At 39.0% G+C, this 21284-nt stretch overlaps 1 long non-coding RNA gene across 1 annotated transcript; it reads right to left on the bottom strand.

The window, feature by feature from the left end:
• Positions 1-16171: 16171 nt before the first annotated feature.
• Positions 16172-20174, bottom strand: LOC137124675 (uncharacterized). The gene is made up of 3 exons (XR_010914012.1): positions 19837-20174; positions 19687-19759; positions 16172-16823 (listed from the first exon to the last, which is right to left on the bottom strand). It is a non-coding gene; the product is annotated as an uncharacterized lncRNA (long non-coding RNA).
• Between the last annotated feature and the right edge of the window lie 1110 nt (positions 20175-21284).

Here is a 21284-nt window from a genome sequence, read left to right as displayed (position 1 = left end):
CACACAAATGCACAAGTGAACACAAGTACATCCTAGTAGTTTTATAATCTTACCTGTAACGGACAAAGTCACTCCAGGTTTCCCTGTATATTTCTCTTCTGGTTGCTTTGTTATGAACCTAAACTTGTACACAGCTGAGTCGCTCTTTCTCAGGTCTTTTATTCTCAGAGTGCAAACTTTATTATAAAAAAGATACTCCACACGGCCCTCATAGTCTGGGTCTGCTGTCAAGTCCACAGGTTTAGGATCAGTCCCTTTAGTAAACCATAATTTCTTCTCAACTTTAGAAGTTTTAGTTGTGGATGGGTATGTGTAGGTGCAGCGTATGTCCACTGTTGATCCTTTTATGGCACAGATCTGAGTAGAAGTGTAAGTCACTCTCCATCCATTCTGACCCTGTATCACTGTAACACAGAGAACAGCAGGAATTAAAGTTAACAGCTTTAGTTAACAATCACTTAATAAGATAAATAATAAAACTAGTTATCTGCAGGTATTGTCATGAATCTAACCAGAATGGTTATCTCTAAATTATTCATAGGTTTATTCTATAACAACAAAGGACAGAACATTGTAGTTCTCTATCAAATACATCACATCTTCATCTTTCTCTTCTCATTATAATTGGGGATTTCTACTACTGTGAAATTCACTTTTGTAGACCACATCTCAGCGGAGCATCCTGCCAAAGAACCATTTCTTCAGGGGGGTAAAAAAGTTCATCAGGTGCATTTTATGGTTAGGGTGGTTTCTCACTTGTAAAAGCGTAATGACTAAATGTAAAATCCACAATTACAGTATTTACATTTACAGAAGCTGAGTTGTGTGAATTGTAGAACTTCTTTCAACTGCTCCCTTTCAGTTGTCACCACAGCGAATCATGTGCCTCCATCTAACTCTGTCCTCTGCATCCTCTTCTCTCACACCAACTAACTTCATGTCCTCTCTCACTACATCCATAAATATCCTCTCAGGTCTTCCTCTAGATTTTATCACACGACACACCCGACACTTTTCTCCACCTGTTCCAACCTGCCTGCACTCGTCTCTTCACCTCTTTTCCACAATCTCCGTTGCTCTGAACCACTGACACTAAGTACTTAAAGTCCTGCACCTTCTTCACCTCTGCTCCCTGTAACCTCACCGTTCCACCTGGGTCCCTCTCATTGACACACATGTATTCTGTCTTGCTGCAGCTAAGCTTCATTCCTCTGTTTTCCAGAGCAGACCTCCACCTCTCTAGATTTTCCTCCACCTGCTCCCTGCTCTCACTACAAATCACAATGTCATCTGCAAACATCATAGTCCATGGAGATTCCTGTCTAACCTCATCTGTCAGCCTGTCCATCACCAGAGCAAACAAGAAGGGGCTCAGAGCTGATCCTTGATGTAGATGTAAATTGTAGAACACGCACATTTTATTTCAGTTTCTGGATTGTTTCTTCATTGTCAGCAAATTGAATTGGTTTGTTTAAATGTGATACTGCCCTCTTGTGGACAAGTACTATACAAGCAAGTATTAAAGAAACATGCAAATGTATCAGAGCGTAGGTTTGTTTCAACATTTATGTGTATCGACAGAGAAGTATAATTCAGCCTTTAGACTGTGGTGGGACCCCCCAGTGCACTGAACTCCTCCCCCATGAATTTATTTGTCACCACTGCATGACATTTATATCTTGTCTTCTTTTCCTGTAGTTGTCCCTCTCTCTCTGTGTCTCCCTCTTCATTTTCCACTCACCCAGTATTTGATATGTCAGTCACGTGTTCCACTTATTATGTGGGTCATCTGATCCAAAAGGTTCTATGTTGAAGGTGTAAGTTTAATATTTCTTGTTTATGTGGTTTTAAACTCAAATGTTGTCAGTGTACAGAAAAACGACTAATGCAATGCACTGACCTTGCTGTTTTCAGTTTTAGGCACAAAAACTTTGAGCATGGCTAAGTTAAAGAAATTATATATATATATATATATATATATATATATATAAATTAAATCAAACAATGATCATTATTAGAGCAGACAACATGCAGAACCCTAATTTTTAATCAGCCAAAAAAGACCCATGTCACACCACTTTTTAGATCTCTACACTGGCTTCCTGTTGCTGCTCGCATCAGGTTCAAAGCTCTGTCTCTTGCTTACAGGGTTGTTAACTCGACAGCTCCCGCTTACCTCAACTCACTCATTCAAGTCTACAATCCTTCTCGCCCGCTGCGGTCTGCCAACGAACGACGTCTGGTGGTCCCAGCACCGCATAGAAGACACCAAGCAAAACTGTTCAGCGCAATGATCCCACGATGGTGGAACGAGCTACCAAACGCTGCACGCTCAGCTGATTCTCTCCCAATATTCAAAAAACTGCTGAAAACTGAACTCTTCCGCATCTTCCTATGCACTTAAATCTTTAAAAAAATAAAAAAAACTTTCTGCTCTCTTGCACTTGTATCTCGTGAACTGTGAACACTTTTGTGATAGGACTTTGCTTTGATGTTTTGTCCTTGACTTATATTTTTGTACCTTGTACCTCACTTGTAAGTCGCTTTGGATAAAAGTATCTGCTAAATGACTAAATGTAAATGTAAATGTAAATGTAAACCCTGGTCTCTGATGGGAAAGTCCTTTGTTGTTCCATCTCCTCCTCCAAAGACTGGACAAAGTGGCACTAAGATTTCACACAGTCTGTAGTTCTGAACCTACTGGGTAATTTAAGTCTTTTTTTTCTGGCTAGAACAAGAGAGGATGTGATCAGTGTAGATAAATGTGGTATTCTTGGTTATTTTCCGTTCACTCTGTGGTCGGGTTACTGCTAAATGAGAAAACCCCAGAGAATTGCAGTGAATTGAGGAAGCTTTTATTCTCAGTTGGTAAGGCAGTCATCAACGGTCCACAGTGGTTTGACTCCCGGTCCCTTCTGGCTACATGTTGAAGTGTCCTTGGGCAGAACACACCTCGTTGGTCAGGTGAGCACTTTGCATGGCAGCCACCACCATTGGTGTATGTGTAAATGAGAAATAACAATCTAAAGCACTTTGGATAAAAGTGCTACGTCAGCAGAACGTGTAACTATAAAGAGCATGAAAACATCACACTGAGCTCAGAAAGTATCAACAATACACAAGAAAACATCTATACCACACCTGTACCTTCTCAAACGATTCAAACCAATCTGTTCTATCTGCGTTAACCGTTTTATAAAGTTCTTCATGTTCATTGCATAGATGAGTCTCATCTCCTGGTTTTTCTTATTTAGTTTTTAAATTTAGTTAGTTTTTAACACCTGAACATGTTTCTGTTGCATCATCTGTGTCTGCATTTCCTTCCCTGTCTGATCAGTTGCGAGTTTTGGTGTTTTGGGGACTATTTAAGACACTTTATTGTCGATTCCTGTCCATGTGACTGCATTTGTGTGTGTTGTTCTTCATGTTGCATTCATAAAACCCCAATAAGACAAATACTGTTGATATCACCAACAAGTTAAAAAGTTTAGTGGAAAATAAAGGAATTCAGAAAGATGTTACAGCATGTCTGAAAAAGTACTGCACTGGTAAACCCATCATAACTTAATGTAGAAATTACAGAACTGTTATTTTTAAATCTAACGCAAAAAGTTCTAATTAATGTAAAAAAAAAAAAAAAAACACATCCCCATGTTTTAAAGCAGCAGGTGAAAATATAGATGCACAGTACCTGACACAGAGAGAAGGAAGACGACAAATCCACTCGCTGCTGCTGTTAAACTCATAGCTGCTCCTCTCATGTGTCTGTGAAACTGCAATAGAACAAACCAGCAGACAAACATGTAGGAAGTGCATCAATCACATCACTACACAACTCTGCACTAAATGAGGATGTTTTTTCTCTTTTCTCTCACTATTAAGCAGAAGATGGAAAGGATGTTGAAATACAGCAGACTTCCTTCTTCTTTCATTATTTGTTTTATTTATGAGCAGTAGACACTTAAGTTAAACTAACATTTGACTTTCTAATAAAAAATATGATAAAAGAAATTTGTGTTGTGTATTAGCAAACCTGTTGCACAACACAATCACATTTACTAATGCAACTGCTGATGTATTTGCACTTTTCACACAAAAAAGTTAAATAAAGCAAAGCATTAAATAAACTGAGGTCTACAAGTGTAGCAGTGTGTCCTTTAGTCATCGTATCACAAAAACAATTTCAAACTCAAATGAAACAACATGCCTTCATGCAAAGTGTGAAACATTACTATGCAGCTAACACAGAAAAGAACTATATCGTGCATAAATACAAGATAAGAGCAGTTAAAGTGAGAAGTGACAAATGCAAAAGTCTGGGCAGAGTTTAGTATGTGGAAAAATTAACAGACATCACAGTTTACAGAGTTCAGACTCTGTAAAGTGACTTTATTATTAGCCATGTTGATGTAGGGCAGAGTTACATGATGCATTTCCTTTTTTTAAAGACAAGATTAACGGCTTAGTCACTGCAGACGGACTGAGTGAATAAAGGTGCTGAGCCCAGAATCAGTTCTTCTGGTTTCAAATACTTTCTGTGCTGACAGATGGGACATGTGAACCATGCAGCAGTTTTACTAAACAGATGATGTTTCTTTCCAATATTAATGTTTTATTGTATGAGTAGGTTTGAAAATAAAAGCTTTTGGTTTCTTTTTTCTCTGTTTACTCTGGTCAAAATGTCACATGATTGAAGAGAAATGCAGAAAACTAAGGCGTGAGAGACTCATATGAAAGTTAGTGGTAACGAAGCATCAACGTGTATGAAACAGTGAAATGAAGTGTAGGATGGTGAAATTCTGTTCATTTAAAAAGCAGTTTTAATGACTCGAAATCGATTTTCATTGTAATAAAATTTGACAAATCTGTCACAGTTTGCAGTTAAATTAAACAAAAAATGATCTGCTTGGCTGAACAGTTGTCTGAGTGAACTGATCCACACGTGTTCACTAAAGGTGAACTGGAGCTGGGTGTTAGCAAACCTGGAGGCCAATCAATGAAACGAGAATGAAGGTGTGATCATGATCATCAAGATCATTCTAAAGGAACATCCCATAATGCTCAATGAGGTTCGAAAGAACTTTAGAGCAACACCTTAAGACATGCAGACTCTCCATGTTACCCACAGTCTAATGGCATATAAGTTAGTTTAATTGGTGTCTCTAAATTGACCAGAGGTGTGAGTGTATGTCTCTGTGTTGACCCTGAGATAGATGGGGACCTGACCTGTCCAGGGTCTACCTTCCCCTTTGCCCTATGACAGCTGGGATCGGCTTCAGCCCCAACCATTACCCTACACAGGACAAGCAGTTGCAGATAATGGATGGATGAAGCTGATGAATTTAACAGATGTAGAAAGTACAAAGACAAAATAAAGTCAGTTACCTTGTTTTCTGCATTCACTGTTCAGATGAGGATCTGATGTATCTGACAGACATCTAAAGACAACTACAATGTCCATCGTCATTGAATAAACCTATGAATTTTTTGAGAGATAACAGCAGTGGCCATTTCAAAGACCAAATGGTAAATTATTTAACTACTCTTATAAACCAGACAGTTTGTGTCCCATGTGCATCATAGTATGCTCTCAAACACAGCCTCTCTTTTGGTCGTGCTTTAAGTTTGATTGAACCTTTAGGGCTGGAACATTCCACACTGATATGAACACAATGGAATCTGATGAATAAGATTTAAACCAACATAGTGCAGTTCATTTAATGCGGCCCACATGAGATTTTACCCATCTGGTGGAAATCTGACGTTGCCTACATTCATCTAAAAGAAAAATAATAAACTGGTTCATCAGGGGTTGGTGATGTACAGTACGACTGGATTCTCTTCCGTTTCCTGACTTCCTACTTTAATCTCAGTCAGGATGGGGTTACTGTGTGAGGAGCTGCTCATCTCTGGGCAGAACGTTTACTGTTAAATCTGAGAGCAGTGTATTCAACCACTTCTTCCTTCTCCTTGTGTCTGTGGGGCTGAACTGCTCTGATGTTGGAGAACTGGACACTGGCGTATTGAAGGTGTTCCTGCTCTTTTAGTTGTCCCTGATCAGGTAGACACTGCAAAGACAAAAGTACTTCAGCTACAAAACTGACATGTGGTATAATGTGTTTAGTTTAAACTTCTGCAGAGAAAAAAAAAACATCATCTAGAGAAAAACCTAATGACAGAACAAATATCACTGTTTTCAACACACAGAACTTTTTCTCAGCACTTCATGCAACAAAACCAGATTGTGGACAGAGAGGTTTGACTGATGGAACAGGGTCGTGAGGTTAGGGTTACGGGAAATCCACTGGCCGAGACCCTAATATCTAATATTTGTGTGTACAACCCCGTATGCAAAATTCTTCAGGGATCAGTTCTTATGCAACTAGAAAAGATGCTCCTCTGTGTTTCTATTGGCAAATCTGGATCAAAGATGAGGGAAATCAGTCAGTTTAATGTTAATGAGAACCTGTGGCCTCACTGACAGGTGCAATAGAACTAAATTTAAAAATCATCTCTTTATTTTGAATTTTTGCTTTCTATTTGTATTTTCACAGTGTTTAGCTTTTCTGAGTTTGAACATTATGGAAAAAAGAATCAAATCTGATGCAGCACGATAAAGAAAAACTGGTTTTAGGTGAAAGTCCTGTTATTTTCCCTGAGGGAGGAAAACAGTACAAATGCTGTGTTGTGTTGAGCATCTGAATTGGTCGAGTTCAGATGTTCACTGTAGGTCCTGCATGTCAGAGACAGTTGGACAGTGTTTTTTTTTTTTTTTTTACAGTTATTTAACAGACCATCTCAAAAAAGCAGCAGGGTTTGTTATTTCTGGTAAAATCACCATGGGGATACAGGGACATTGAGACATTTATTTTGTATTTTTCACTGTAAGTTGTGATGTTTGAGGGAAAAGTGCCCAGTGACCTGCAGTGACTTTCTTTTTTGGCCAATATGTAAAATTGTGACTTCAGGGAAAACAGAAGTGTTTTCCAACAGCAAAATCTGTATGAAATCTTGTGTTTGCTGAGCTCCAGTGGTTTAACTCCTCACTTTGCTGCAGGGACGTACAAGTGTAAGTGTTTTAAAGAAACTTACCTGTTCCCTGTTTTCTGGTCTCTCATCAGGTTCAGACAGGTGCTTGTTCGTCCTCTTTTTTCTGAATTAATAAAGTGAATTTCAGAAATATTTGAGTGTTTAAATTAAATTAGCTAATAATGAGTTCGTGAAACAAAGCTGCTCACCTAATCCATAAGAAGACAAAGAAGAATATGACAAGCAGCAGGAGGACAGCAGTGGTTACTCCAGCAGCGGTGGATTTCCCAGTTTCTGAGGACGGATCAGAAGAAAAGACTGAACAGAGTGATTTTGAATAAAGACACTAAATCTGCTGAGTTTTTACAGGTTTAGGTAAAGGTGAGTATGTCTGAGCTTCTCTAATGTGGATTAGAGGCCAACTAGACACTTTGCATCAGAGAATAATAGAGATTCACTCAAACTGCTGCTGATCCTAAAATGACTTTTACACTTTGGAAGTAGTGAAATTTTTACTTTAAAGTTGGAAATTATTGATTTTCTTATAAGTCATTTATGTATAATGTATTAATACATCCTTGATATTTAATAGTAGAACTTCTACTATCATACATACACCAGCATCACTTCCTCATGTGTACTATTGTCCTAGTTAATGTTTTCATCCAAGACTGAGAAAACAAAGTTGTGCAGTTGTAAACTCACCATCACACGTTGCTTTATGACATATGGTACTGTGTGTGTGTGTCTGTGTGTGTGTGTGTGTGTGTGTGTGTCTCAATGCAAAATCTTACTTGTTACAAACAGATGTAAGGTGGAGTTCTGACGTCCTATTGTGTTCTGGGCTTCACAGTAATAATTCCCACTGTGTTCAGGTCTGAAGTCAGTGATGGTGAAGATCTGTCCTGAAGCTTTTGGTGAGTCTTCATTCTCCTTGTACCAGGTATAATTAGCTGCTGGGTTAGCATCACTGCTACAGGTCAGAGTCACTGAACTACCCTCCACTATCTCAGCAGAGGGACTCACTGACACAGAGGGAGGCTGTGGAGGATCTGGAGGAGAAAGAAAAATCAAATTCTTCACTGGACTTCACAGCAGGACTTAAAGGTACAATAACTGAATAAGATGTAAGAAATTACTGTTTGTCATGAAGGAAGAGGTGGATGGTAAATGGCTCATAGGCCACATGCTGTGAAGCTACACACTTTTGTTATCGCCTGTAAAAGTTTCAACTTGTTTGTGACACAGTGAAGAAAAAAATCATAATGAAAGAGAAAATCTTCCTGTTGTCTTCTGCATGATTATATGTCTTCAAACAAACTGCAGCGGCCACAACAGTTTATGTGTCTGCATTTTTTACAGTTACAAGAAGAAGTTAAAGTGAATAATTGGCAAAACATAAAGTTTTTGTTAATATTTAGAAAGTTGTACGTTTTCTTTGTTTTACTCACATTTTACATTAATAGAGACAACTTCAGATGTCCTCCTCCCCAGTTTGTTCTCAGCTGTACAGTAATAATGTCCAGAGGCAGAAGACTTGATAGATCTGAAGACAAGCTGTGGTTTTTCATGGATGTATTTAGGATCTGGGCCTTTTTGCTTGAACCAGGTGTAATTAGCTGCTGGGTTAGCATCAGTGCTACAGGTCAGAGTCACTGAACTACCCTCCACTATCTCAGCAGAGGGACTCACTGACACAGAGGGAAGCTGTGGAGGATCTGGAGGAGGAAACATTTGAACACAGTTTATTGTTTGTAGGATATGTATTATGATAAACCACTGTTCTCTGAAACAATATGAGGTTTTTGATCATGTAAGACACAAGACATTTAAGAGAAATTAAATTATTTTAACTAATAGAAATGAGGACATATGTATCTGTTGCTACATGTGTTGTAATAAGAAAACAAGTGTAGAAGCATCAGAAACATTCTAGATGGTTTTGTGACTGACAGCAGGCAGAGCTAAAGAAAGTGAGTATGATCAGCCAAATTATTCCACTATGTTTCTACTTATATAAGTTGTTTTACTCACATTTCACATTAAGACTAATGTCTCCAGATCTGTTCCTCCCCAGCTCGTTCTCAGCTTCACAGTAATATTGTCCAAAGTCAGAGGACTGGATGGAGGCGAAGACAAGTTGTGGTTCTTGATTAAGAGGTTGAACATTTAGATTTCCGTTCTCCTTGTTGACCACTGTTTGGTTCTTCTTGTACCAGGTGTAATTAGCTGCTGGGTTAGCATCACTGCTACAGGTCAGAGTCACTGAACTACCCTCCACTATCTCAGCAGAGGGACTCACTGACACAGAGGGAAGTTTTGGAGGATCTGGAGGAGGAAACATAAACATTTTCAGATAAATTTTCTTATTTTATTTTAAATTTACATGAACTATTGTTTCATGTATAAGTGTTGGTCTAGAGATGATGGTGTTTTGTTGTCTCAGATAAAAGTTGGACACTTTGTTACTAAACAGTAAAACCAACACTTAAAATAGAAGCAAACAAGACTGATTTCCCTCATATTTCTTTAAAGCAGAAAGGTTCAAGCACATGAACATCAGGGTCAGAAAGAGTCAGAAAGTCCTGTCAGCAGTTCTGAAGACTGGAGACAAAACAAATGATGCTGGGTCAGAGTCTTTGTGGACATGTGATTTTCTTCTAACTCTTCACAATGAATCATGAAAAACCTCTGACTGACTAATATTTCAACAAACATTAAGTTAAATGATGGTGTTAGTAGAAGTGTGTTGAGGAAACTCACACACTGAAGGAGACGGGAAAGTCTCTTGTCTTTTTACAGCACAGGAAATGCTGCCTAAGTCTTTGATGTTGCCTGAGAAATAATGAGATGTTTGTCCTTTTATTTTCTGTCCATTGTTGTACCAGATGTATGAAGGACGACCAGGTAGATCACAGCTGCTGTGACACTGCATCTCCACCCTGTTAGAACCTGGATATGATGCTGCTTTGATCACCTGCACACTGAGAGCTGAATGTGCACAAAGAACAAACATTAAAACATCAAATACAGGCAAACACACACTGATGTTTTCAGATCATAATTAAACATAGATCAAATTTTTCCAATTAATATTTTACCTGTGACAGACAAAGTGACTCCAGGTTCACCAGTATAACTTACTGGTTGTTGGTTTGTTGTGAACCTGAACTTGTAAACAGCTGAGTCTCTCAGTCTCAGGTCTGTGATGGTCAGAGTGCATTTGTTGTTTTCACAGTGAAAACGCACACGACCTGTGTAATCTGAGTCTGTTAACAGATCCACAGGTGCAGTATTACTCCCTTTGATAAACCATGATGTGTTTGTAACTGAGCTGTTTCCTGTGAGTGGGTATGTGTAGATGCCGGATATTTCCACTGTGGATCCTTTTATGGCACAGATCTCAGTAGAAGTGTAAGTCACTCTCCATCCAATCTGACCCTGTATCACTGTAAGAGAGAACAGCAGAAACCATGATCAGAACAAACTTGGATAAACTTCAAAATCCCCATTTATCAGATCTATTATCTGAAGATATGATTCTAAAATGTTGCTGCTCGTGCATCAATCTATCATCTCTTTGTATGTGTCAGGATCTCGTCGCACTTCCTTTTCCTGGACTTTTATTTTGTGGCCCTTCTCCTTACTTCCTGTCCCTGGTTCTTTTTACCCAGCTTTACCCTCGTTGTCCCTCATTGTTTGCATCTGTTTGCTCCTATATTTAAGTTCAGTCTTCCCTTCACTCCCCTGCCAGATCCTTGTCATTGTTAATGTGGTCACTACTGTCATCAATGTTGTCATTGCCATTGTTGTTACCCTCACCCACCCCATAGTAGACTCTGGACTTTTGGAAAGAAATACTTGACTTTGTGTTGACTCTGCTTCAGTGTCATTTTTGGTCTGAGGTTTGCCTTCTGTTTCATTCAGTGATTTAAACTAGCCTCTTGTTAATTTCCACTTGTTTGGCCTTTGTTATTTCAGGTATTAGTTATGCTTCTGTGTTTTTCTATTTGCCAGTGCTTTGTGTTCAATTTGTTCATGTCTGCCTCCTCTGAGTTTCTGTGCTCCCGTTTGTAAGTTTTCTTTGTCATATCCATGTTTTCATTCTATTTTAGTGGTTTATGTTTCTCATCAGTGTAATTTATTTGGCGTTTACCTGTTTGTTAGTTTCTTTAAGTTTTCCCTGTCTATCCATTCAGATTTATTATAGGCTTCAGATCCCTGTCCAAGGTTTTGGTTCGCTCAGTTCATGATTCAGTTTAGTTATCCTCGTGTTTCATGTTTGATAACCCTTAGCCTTTTTCAATAAAACCTGTTAATCAGTTCCCTCCCCCTTGCCGTCTCTTTACTTGGGTCCACCCTTAAACCAAAATCGTGACAGTAGGATCTGGCCAGACTGAGACGTGCGAGTGGTTTTCTTTCTTTTTCTTTTCCCTTTCCCGCCATGGATGCCACGAGGGCATTTATGTCCTTCTTGGGGCAAAGACCCCAGACACAGAGCCATACCTGGGTCTTGACCGGGTATTTAGGGACCCGTCTGGCAATCTGTCCTCCGGGTGTTGGCCCACGACGTAGAAGGTCCAAACCTCAGACCAAATAATTTGTCCCTGGTTCCTCCCAATCTGCCCCTTCTCCTGAGTGTTTTTCTGGGCCAGCTTCATGTCAGGTCGACAATCTCTCTCACGTGGTCTCGAGTGTCACAGACCAGTCTGCCACTGAACCACAGGTAGCTGGGTCCTCCCTGCATAAGACCAGCCACTCCAGCCCCTCCAGACCCCCCAGCCAGGAACCCCTCTACAGCCCCGCCTCGGAATTTACCACTCCAGCCATATCAGCTCAGGAAGCCAGTGAAAGGGCTCAATTCAAGATCATTGATGAACTAATGTCAGTTCTCTAGGCCAAGCTGGAGGCCTCCCTCCATGACCCTGCTGCCAGCTGTGCTATAGTTCAGCGTATGGAGGACCTTATTCAGTCCCGGTCTTGGCTACGGGACACGACGGCTGGTATCATGTATCTGGCCAGGCTAAGGAACCTCCGGGCCACACTGGGAGGGGAGCAGCCTCCCCTTGCCCAGATCAAAAACGTGTATTGATGATTAAACTAACAGTCCCAACAACAGAGCCCAAGAGAGACACATGAAAACAAACCTGAGATCAAAGATAACCAGGAAACCAGAAGGCTGAGAGTTCACTTTAGACAATTAGGACCTGAGAAGGAACTGTGGGGAAAGCTGGGTCTAAATACTGAGGGGAACAGGTGTAAATGTAATGTAATGGCTGATTATGAATAGTTAAGCTGGGGGAATAAGCTGGGAATTTACCTACATGTCCATTGAAATCTGCACCAATCACTTTTAACTCTTCTAACTCACATCCTACCTGTTGGTCATAACCACTAACAACATTGAACATCATCAACATGGCTGATACTCTTTTCATCTCTAGAACATTCCTCACAAACTCTTTCAGGATAACTCCTACTCCATTTCTCTTCCTATCTGACCCATGATAGAACAACTTGAACCCTGCTCCTAAGTTTCTAGCCTTGCTACCTTTCCACCTGGTCTCCTGGACACACAGTATATCCACCTTCCCTCACTGCATTATTTTACATTTACATGTAGTCATTTGTCAGACGCTTTTATCCAAAGCGACTTACAAGTGAGAAACAAGGCAGTTAAAATCTAAGCCAAGAAAAAAAAACATCAAAGCAGAGTCCTATCAGAAAAGTGATTACATTTAACGAGATGCAAGAGCAGAAAAGTAGTTTGGTGTTTGTTTTTTATATTTTTAAAATATTTTTAATAGATTTAAGTGCATAATGTGAATCATGTCAACCAACTCTCTAACCTTCCCTGTCTCAGTCCCAACATTCAAAGTCCCTGCTGTCGGTCCTACATTCTTGGCTTTTTTCTTCTCTCTCTGCCTACAAACACACCTTCCTCCTCTCCTTCTTCACCCAACAGTAGCCCAACAACACCCTGTAGGTCAACAGCACTGGTGGTGGTCTTTTTTAACCCGAGCATGTATTTTGTTGGATGCCCTTCCTGACACAACCCTCTGCATTTATCCAGACTTGGGACTGGCACAAGAAGACACTGGCTTGTGTCCCCTTGTGGTTGCATTTGTTGGTGATACTGTATGTACTTAGTGTAAATGAGAATGTAAATGTGCTCTGTTTAATGAATTTGTTGGACTGAGGGGACATCACACATCCTCTATGGCAGGAAGAAAAGCAATAAGAGGGTGTCAACCAGTTACTGGTTATTTTTATTTCTGTTCACTCTGTGACCAAGTTGTTGCAGGGTAAAGTGTTAAAACCACAAAGAATTGAAGTGAGGTGAGAGAAACTGTTCACAGCAGATACTTTTTAATATAAAGAGCAAAGCAACATCGCACTGAGATCAGACATGTACACAAACAAACTACAACATAAGACAATGTTGATAATGAACAAAAAATAAATTAGTTTTGGTGTTTTGTGAGGCTTCTCACAGCATTTGGTGTGTGTGTGTGTGTGTGTGTTTGTGTGGGTGTTTCTACATTTGAGTTGTTCCTCTTGTTGCCATGTTCATCGTCCTTCACTCTGTTTTATAGTTGAAACTAAGTTCAGTTTACAATAAAAAGTAAAGTGAAACACTGAGATGTTGCTTATGTGAAAAAGTACTGCACTGTCATACTTGTGTAATATTACCTACAATACCTGGTAACAGTGTCTTGTGTATCGGTGCATGTTGTTCTTATCATCTTAGTTTACTCTTTTTCTACTATCTGACAGTGTCTTGTCTACATGGTTTGGGTTTTTATGTTAGTTTTATCTGATCTGTCACAGATGAACTGCATTTAGATTTAGTTGTACTATGACAATAAAGTCATTCTATTCTATTCTCCCACATTTATACCATTTCAGGGAAGTTTGAGGTTCACACAGCTCTCAGTCACTCATTTTCAAATACAGCCCAACAAATTGACTTGTACATGTAAATGTAGATGCACAGTACCTGACACAGAGAGAAGGAAGACGACAAATCCACTCGCTGCTGCTGTTAAACTCATAGCTGCTCCTCATGTGTCTGTGTGACTCTAAAGACAATAGAACAAGTTATAAACAGGAAGTTCATCAGTCACATCATAGAAAAACCCGACGAGGACGTTGTTTGTAACGATGTCTTCCCTCTGTCACAGCGAGTACAAAACAGAAATCATGATGTAAAAATTCAGAGGACTTCCTTCTTCTTCACATGATCAATTTACATGAAGAGCAAAACACCAGTAAACACTAAAGTTTAAACAACATTTGATTTTAATAGAATTTATATAAACAAGAGAACAAGTTAATAGAGTGACGGTTACTTTATTGTTACCAGGGTTGACGTGGGCTGAAAGTCACATGATGCAGTCAGCAGACAGTTTAAATTGACTGTCTTCTTTCTTTCTTATGAGAAAACATTACATGTGCTGTCACTGTGCAACACAGAGCACATCAAGGACCACCATCAGTTCTTCTGGTTTCAGTTCTTCGTCTGGTTTCAAGTACTGAACTTCATGTGTAACAGTTCTGCTTTGTGTTTTCTGTCAGTGGTTCCCAACCCTGGTCTTTAAGGCCCCCTGCTATGCTTATTTTCCCACCATCTTTGTCATCCCCACTAATGGTTACCTGGATCAGGTGTGTTCAACCAATCGGAAGCTGGAAGACACCACTTTTTCATTTATTTCACCTGTTGACATGTAATTACAAGGATTTGACCAGCAGATGTCAGTATTTTAAATGTTAAATGCTTCAAAACAGTGAACCATTTTCAGCACAACTCCTTCATATTGATTTACTTTTTTTTGGAAAGCCTATGTTTCTTGACCAGCTGACCTTTTTGTACATTTATTTCATATTTTATCACTTAAGCTATTTGCAGATTTGGTTTTTCACCATAGATGTTTGTCTTTCAGCAGTGGAGGTTTTAAGCCACTGTTCATGGGGTAGGAGCACAACACACACAGTAAAAAGGCTGTTTTTAGGATACTAAATTTGCAATCATGTAAAATGATTTATTTCTACAAAATATCTACAAAAACGGACTGGTGAGGGGAGCATGTTGAAGAGCACCTGGTGACTAGACCTTCGTCCACAGGGCTCAGCTAACATGGAACCACAACCTTACACGACAATGGTAGCAGTAGCAGGCAAGGTCAGGAGTCTAGTTTCGTACTGTGATAGAAAATTCCCAGGTATCTTTGCTGTAAAAGCTAATGTTGCTGAAGTGCAGGATGGACCAATCAGCCACTGGCACTGTCCCTCCATTCAGCCAATCAGACAGGGCATGTTCATATAAGACACAGAGATCCACACACAGGCAAACAAAACTGAACTAAAAAGCAACAAATTAAACATTTGGTCAGAGCCATAACAGAGGTAAAGATGAGCTAAACACAAACATTGTTCGACACATCTCTGTCCGACGCCTTGTTGAGATTTGGAGGGTGGGCATGTTGGGGCCTCTGGGAGCTATGATTACCCATAATCCCCTTGTCTGCGTAGGTCTACGTCGATGTTTGTGTGTCTCAACAGAGAAGTAGAATTCTGCTAGTGAACTTTGACCTAATTTGTTTCCTTGAACAACCCTAACAGCTTGAGTGGACAGAATGAAGATGAACTCACAAGAGGGAGAACTGTCTTCAGTACAAAATGTCTGTGTGTCTTCATATCAGCAAAACCCAAAGAACAGGTGTCACTTAACATTAAACTAAAAACTTGTAACTACCTCCACAGAAAAAACTACCTCAGTTCAAAATATATATATATTTTTTGCCTGAAATTAAGTGTCTCTCTAGAGTTGTACTTCCTTTCTCTATGAGGTCATTTTCTCCTCTGGGTCAACAGCATCTGAAGAAAATCCCATTTGGTTGAGACACGTGTGACAAATCTAACTATGAATTTGACTTTGACCTGTTTCTTATGTGCAGGAGACTCTAACCTGACTGGACTTCACAGCAGGTCTTCATGCTCCTGTTTTCACATATGAAACATGAATCTGACTGGTGAGGAGACATGAGCAGATCAGACTGAATGGACTTTATTCATGGAACAAGCACATCGATTTATTTATTGTACATTTTGAACACTTTTTGCTTTACATTGCATTGAATAAACAGCTTTATGTTCTGATTTAAAGAATAAAACAAATTCAGAAACTGGATTCTACTAAACCTGTATCATCTCTGCAGCTTCATTCAGTTAAGTTTGAAAAAAAAAAAATCTGACTTCTCTACTTCTTCTCTTCGCCCACCCCCCAAAATAATACAATTTAAAAATATTAACAAAATGGAATTAATAACTTTAAAAGTACAAGATGTTTTGAGGAAAACAGAAAAAAAAAAGATTTTCATTGTTTTACCTCGTCCACAGACTCACAACAAGCAGAATAATCAGCATCAGGACCACAAGAGTCAACCTGATTATGTTCAATGTCACTGATTTATCTGAACCTGGAAATAGACACATGCTAAATTTTAACAGTGTGATTAGTTTGAACACAAAAACTGACAGGTTCATTCAAGTTTGACCTTTCAAATTACTGTATGTTGATGAGTTCTGTTGCAGTAAACCACAGTTTACCTCCAAAAACAATCAGATGTAAGGTGGAGTTATGACATCCTCTTGTGTTCTGGGCTTCACAGGAATAATTCCCACTGTGTTCAGGTCTGATGTCAGTAATGGTGAAGATCTGTCCTGAAGCTTTTGGTCAGTCTTCATTCTCCTTGTACCAGGGGGATCCTCCTGGGGAGCTCGGGGGGGGAGCTCTGGAGAAACAGGTTGACCATGATTACAAATGCCATACTGTGAGCAACAAGATGACATAATCTGAACTGAAGGTTCCTCCAAGTGATGTCATCTGTAGCCATGTTTCGGCTAGAAGTAGAGAGATATTTTGATATAGGAAAGTCTATGAGAAGTTTAATGGCATTTATGTACATATACTGAAAATAGAACTCTTCAGCATCTTCCTGTGCACTTAAAGCTATTTTTAAAAAAAAACAACTTCCTTTTGTTCTTCCCCTGCTCTTTCTCGTAGTTGCATCTCGTGAAATGTAAACACTTTTCTGATAGGACTTTGCTCTGATGTTTTCTCCTTGACTCAGATTTCTGCTGCCTTGTACCTCACTTGTAAGTCACTTTTGATAAATGTAATATACTACCCAATCTAGAACCATAATAAGCAAGTTCTAGATCAGTAAACAGGTCCTTTAAAGGCCACAGCCTCCCTGAACACTGTTGCTGACCATGTCTAACCCTTTATGACCAGATTGTAGCCATCTTGTCATGGCAGGATAATATGTCACAAAGCTAAAATCATGTCAAACTAGTTTCCTGAACATGACTAGAGTTGACCTCCACAGCCACCAGATCTCAGTCCATAAAGCTGTCACTTTTAGGTTAAGGGAGGACCCAAGTGAAGAGACTGTAAGAGGGATCGCAAATAAGGGGCTTTTATTGACAGATGTAAATGGTGAACAGGACCAGCACACGAAAGGAGTTAACTTGAAAACAAGAGGGGAACAGAATTACCAGAATAAACACAGCTAAGGCTCAGGGGACAAGTTAGAGTAGGAAATGAAAGAACTAACAGAGGCTACTGAATAAATAAGGCACAGATAAACGTTAAACCACTGAAGCCGGTAAACACAAGGGTAAGGCTAAGGGGACTAAGAAATATCAATGGACGAACTACTGAACAAAGGATAACACGTAATAATGATCAAAGTAAAACGGAGCACAACTTAAACACACTGGAAGGGAACAATACCAAAGTAACAGAGTTGGGGGAGCACATAAACACAAGGACTAATGTTAGGCAGTCACAAACAAACTCAACATAAAGCACTGGCAAACTGAAGAGCACACGAGCAAACCTAAACATGAAAAAAATCAGGATAAAACAAGCGGAGAAAACTAGGGACTAGACCAAAATACTGAATTAAACAAAAGGCAAACCTCAGACCAAAACCACACAGGAAACATGGAGTCCAGGATACCACAGTCCAAGATGCTAGAGTCCAGATCTCCCAAGAGTTCAAGAAACATAAGTTTCAGGCTTTACCAAAAGTCCAGAGTCTACTGTGGGGTTGCTGAGGATAATAATGACAACGAGGAAGCCAGTAACCACGATGGCAGAGACCACATTAACAACGACGAGGATCTGGCAGGGCAGTGAAGGAAAGACTGAACTTAAATAGAGGGTGGAACAGGTGCAAACAATGAGGGACAACGAGGGCAAAGCTGGGGAAAAGAACCAAGGACAGGAAGTAAGGAGAAGGGGCCACAAAATAAAAGTCCAGGGGCAGGAAGTGCAACAAGACCCTGACAAAAGCCCCTTAAGAACATGGTGGAACAGGAGATTCACATCATGGCTGTGCAGATAACAAACAGGTAGTAACTGCATGAGTTCATCCTATCCTACTATCTACGGTAATTGCACAAAATCAGATCATGGGAGCATAGAATTGGGAGACTGTTCTTGGCTTTATGCACCTTGTGTCATTGGAGTTCGGATATTGTGTCACTAAAGGGATTTTGGAGTTCTTTTCATGTCAGGGATTGGAGATTCATCACGGCTACATTCCACACACTCAGTGTGTCCGAGTACTCCCACTCACTCTAGTAAGTCTTGTTCATTTTAGACTCCATACCCCACAAGTCATTGCAAAGCTACTCATCTGTGTGTCCTCTCATAGTCAGAGGGCTTACTACATCTCCTTCCCACTTTGCAAACTATAATACTTTTAGAATAAACTTATTTAACTGAGTTGTTGTGTCTAGTTCTGTCTCGTTTGGTCCAGTCTCAAAACCAGCCCCTTACAGTACTATTCTAACTCAGCTTAATTATTTGCCCTTGGTGTCTTTGATCCATACTTACATTAGCAACACAGGTGGCAACGTTTTAAGAAGATAAAACTGATCACTGAAAAAATAAAGTAATGTGTGAAATCTGTTAAGGGACATTTTCTTTTGGTTTTTGACAGTTGTTCCAGTATCTTTTGCACCTTTGATGTGTTAATTGCCTTGAAAAAATTTAAAATAATGTGTGAAACACATATAAAAATGATCACACATTTGCAAGAGATGAATTTCTGCTGTGCTCAGAAAGTGACTTTACTTTATTACGTCGGTTTCAGCACCTGAGAAAAAATGTTGTTAAATATAATTCATGAACCAAGACAACCTGACGTCCCTGTATCACATCTGAACCTTCTGGATTTAAATAGATTTTTATTATTGTCAGGTTTTTCACGTTCATTGTGGACATATGTCTCACCTCCTGTTTTTGCTCATTTTGTTTTATCTTTAATTTCTGAATCCTTCCTTGTTTCCTGATATGTGTCTTTTTTCCTTCTGGCCTAGTCAACTGTAAAGTTTTGGCCTTTTTATTTTTATTTAAGAGACTTTACAGCATCTGTCTGCATTTGGGTTCCTGTTTCCCTGTTCATCTCATAAGACACTTACTGTTGCTATTGGTAAAAAGACATTAAGGTTACAATGTAAAGTTCACTCTTGTTCACTTATTTCCAAATACAGCTCAGTGAAATGACTTTGATCATATGTTTCAACATGGTTCATTTCCTTACATCCCTCAGTTTTACTTGAGTTAATGTAGAAGTACAGTACCTGACACAGACAGAAGGACGACAACAAATCCACTCGCTGCGGCATGAAAATGCATAACTGTCCTCTGATCTGTCTGTGATAATTCAGATAAAAGGAAACATATTAGCAGATAAACATGTACAGAAAGTGAATCAAACACTAAATACTTACTGTATATTGGACACAGATGTCTCTAAAGATGCTTTTCCTCTGTCACCAATAGGCAGAAGACAGAAACCAGGATCTTAAAATAGAGCAGACTTCCTTCTTCTTGACATCATTAATATGCACGATGAGCAAAATGACAGCAAACACTAAACGTTGGCATTAGTTACATAAAAAAGTGTGAGAGAGGAGCTGAATGTTCCGCTTTTTATGTTCTGCAGACTAATAGAAACAGCAGCAAAACAGTCAGATATTTCAAACACTTTATTTCATTTATTTCTTCTCCTGATGTCGATGCCAAATTTCAGATGGACCCTGGATATGTATCTGTATCAGGTGCCTCACTCTGTCTGTCTTTTGGTTTCTTGTTGTTTTGTCTTATTGCATCTCTCCAGATTTAACAGGTTGATGCATCAGTTGACACTTAAACTACAAGCTAACTGAAAACTTGCTTCACAACAATAATATTAACTGTACTGATGTGTGATTCACTGGCAGAGTGTTTATTTTCACTTCTTTAAATGGAAAAACATGAAAAGTAGATTTAACTTCATGGTTTTACTCACAGTGAATCAAATTGCTGTTGTGACTCCTCATCACTGTAAACTGTAACACAGAGATGAGCAGACACTGAAATCACTTCTCTCTTTGAGGCAGAATAAGCTTTATAAGAATTTAACAAATGTTTTGGATGGGAAAATATTTTTCAAATACTGGAAATACCAGCAGCTTTATTTTTGGATAATAAATATTTCTCTTGCTTTTTTTTTTCCATGTTTAGTTATTGAAACTATTTACTTTTAAAGTTCAATGCCTCGAAAATTTAGTTTTTTAGGACACAATAGAACTTGATCAGGAGTTGTGAATAATTTATGATCAAATGGAAACAACAACAACAACAACAACAAAAACACGACTTATGAACTACTTGTTTTAGTTGAAGAAAATCTCACTGTTGCACAAAGTATAAGTACTAAGCTTTTATTTTGTAAAAGCTTAACATCAGTGAAACTTTATGATGTTTGACTGTGCGTCTTCTCACAACATAATCAATTACACTGAGACAGGATTTAATCTAACAGTGAAACAAATTGAAAACAACTGTACATATTTAAACGCTACTAGTTTTTATTACTCATGAATAAAATCACATGCTGGAAAATAAAGAGAAAACTATCAGTTTAAAGCTGAAATCCAAACATTTCTGTACACACTGTCGCCCCCTGCAGCAGTGAGAAGGAACTGAAATAATGATCAAAAAGCCTTTAGATAAAGATAAAGCGGTTTCTGCAGGTGTTGCAGTGTCTTAACTAAAAAACAGCATTGGTCTAATTTTGATGAAATTATATATTGAAATTATACATTGTAAATGTTGATACTTTAGTTTTAAGTGTATATTCTGAAATTACACAGGTGTGATGTCATTTATAAAAATAAAAAACAAGTGAGGGACT

The sequence above is a fragment of the Channa argus genome, chromosome 3 (genome assembly GCF_033026475.1).
Source record: "Channa argus isolate prfri chromosome 3, Channa argus male v1.0, whole genome shotgun sequence".
NCBI classification, from domain to species: Eukaryota; Metazoa; Chordata; class Actinopteri; order Anabantiformes; family Channidae; genus Channa; species Channa argus.
The sequence above is the reverse complement of the archived record's forward strand: the minus strand, read 5'-3'. Positions and strand labels throughout refer to the sequence as shown.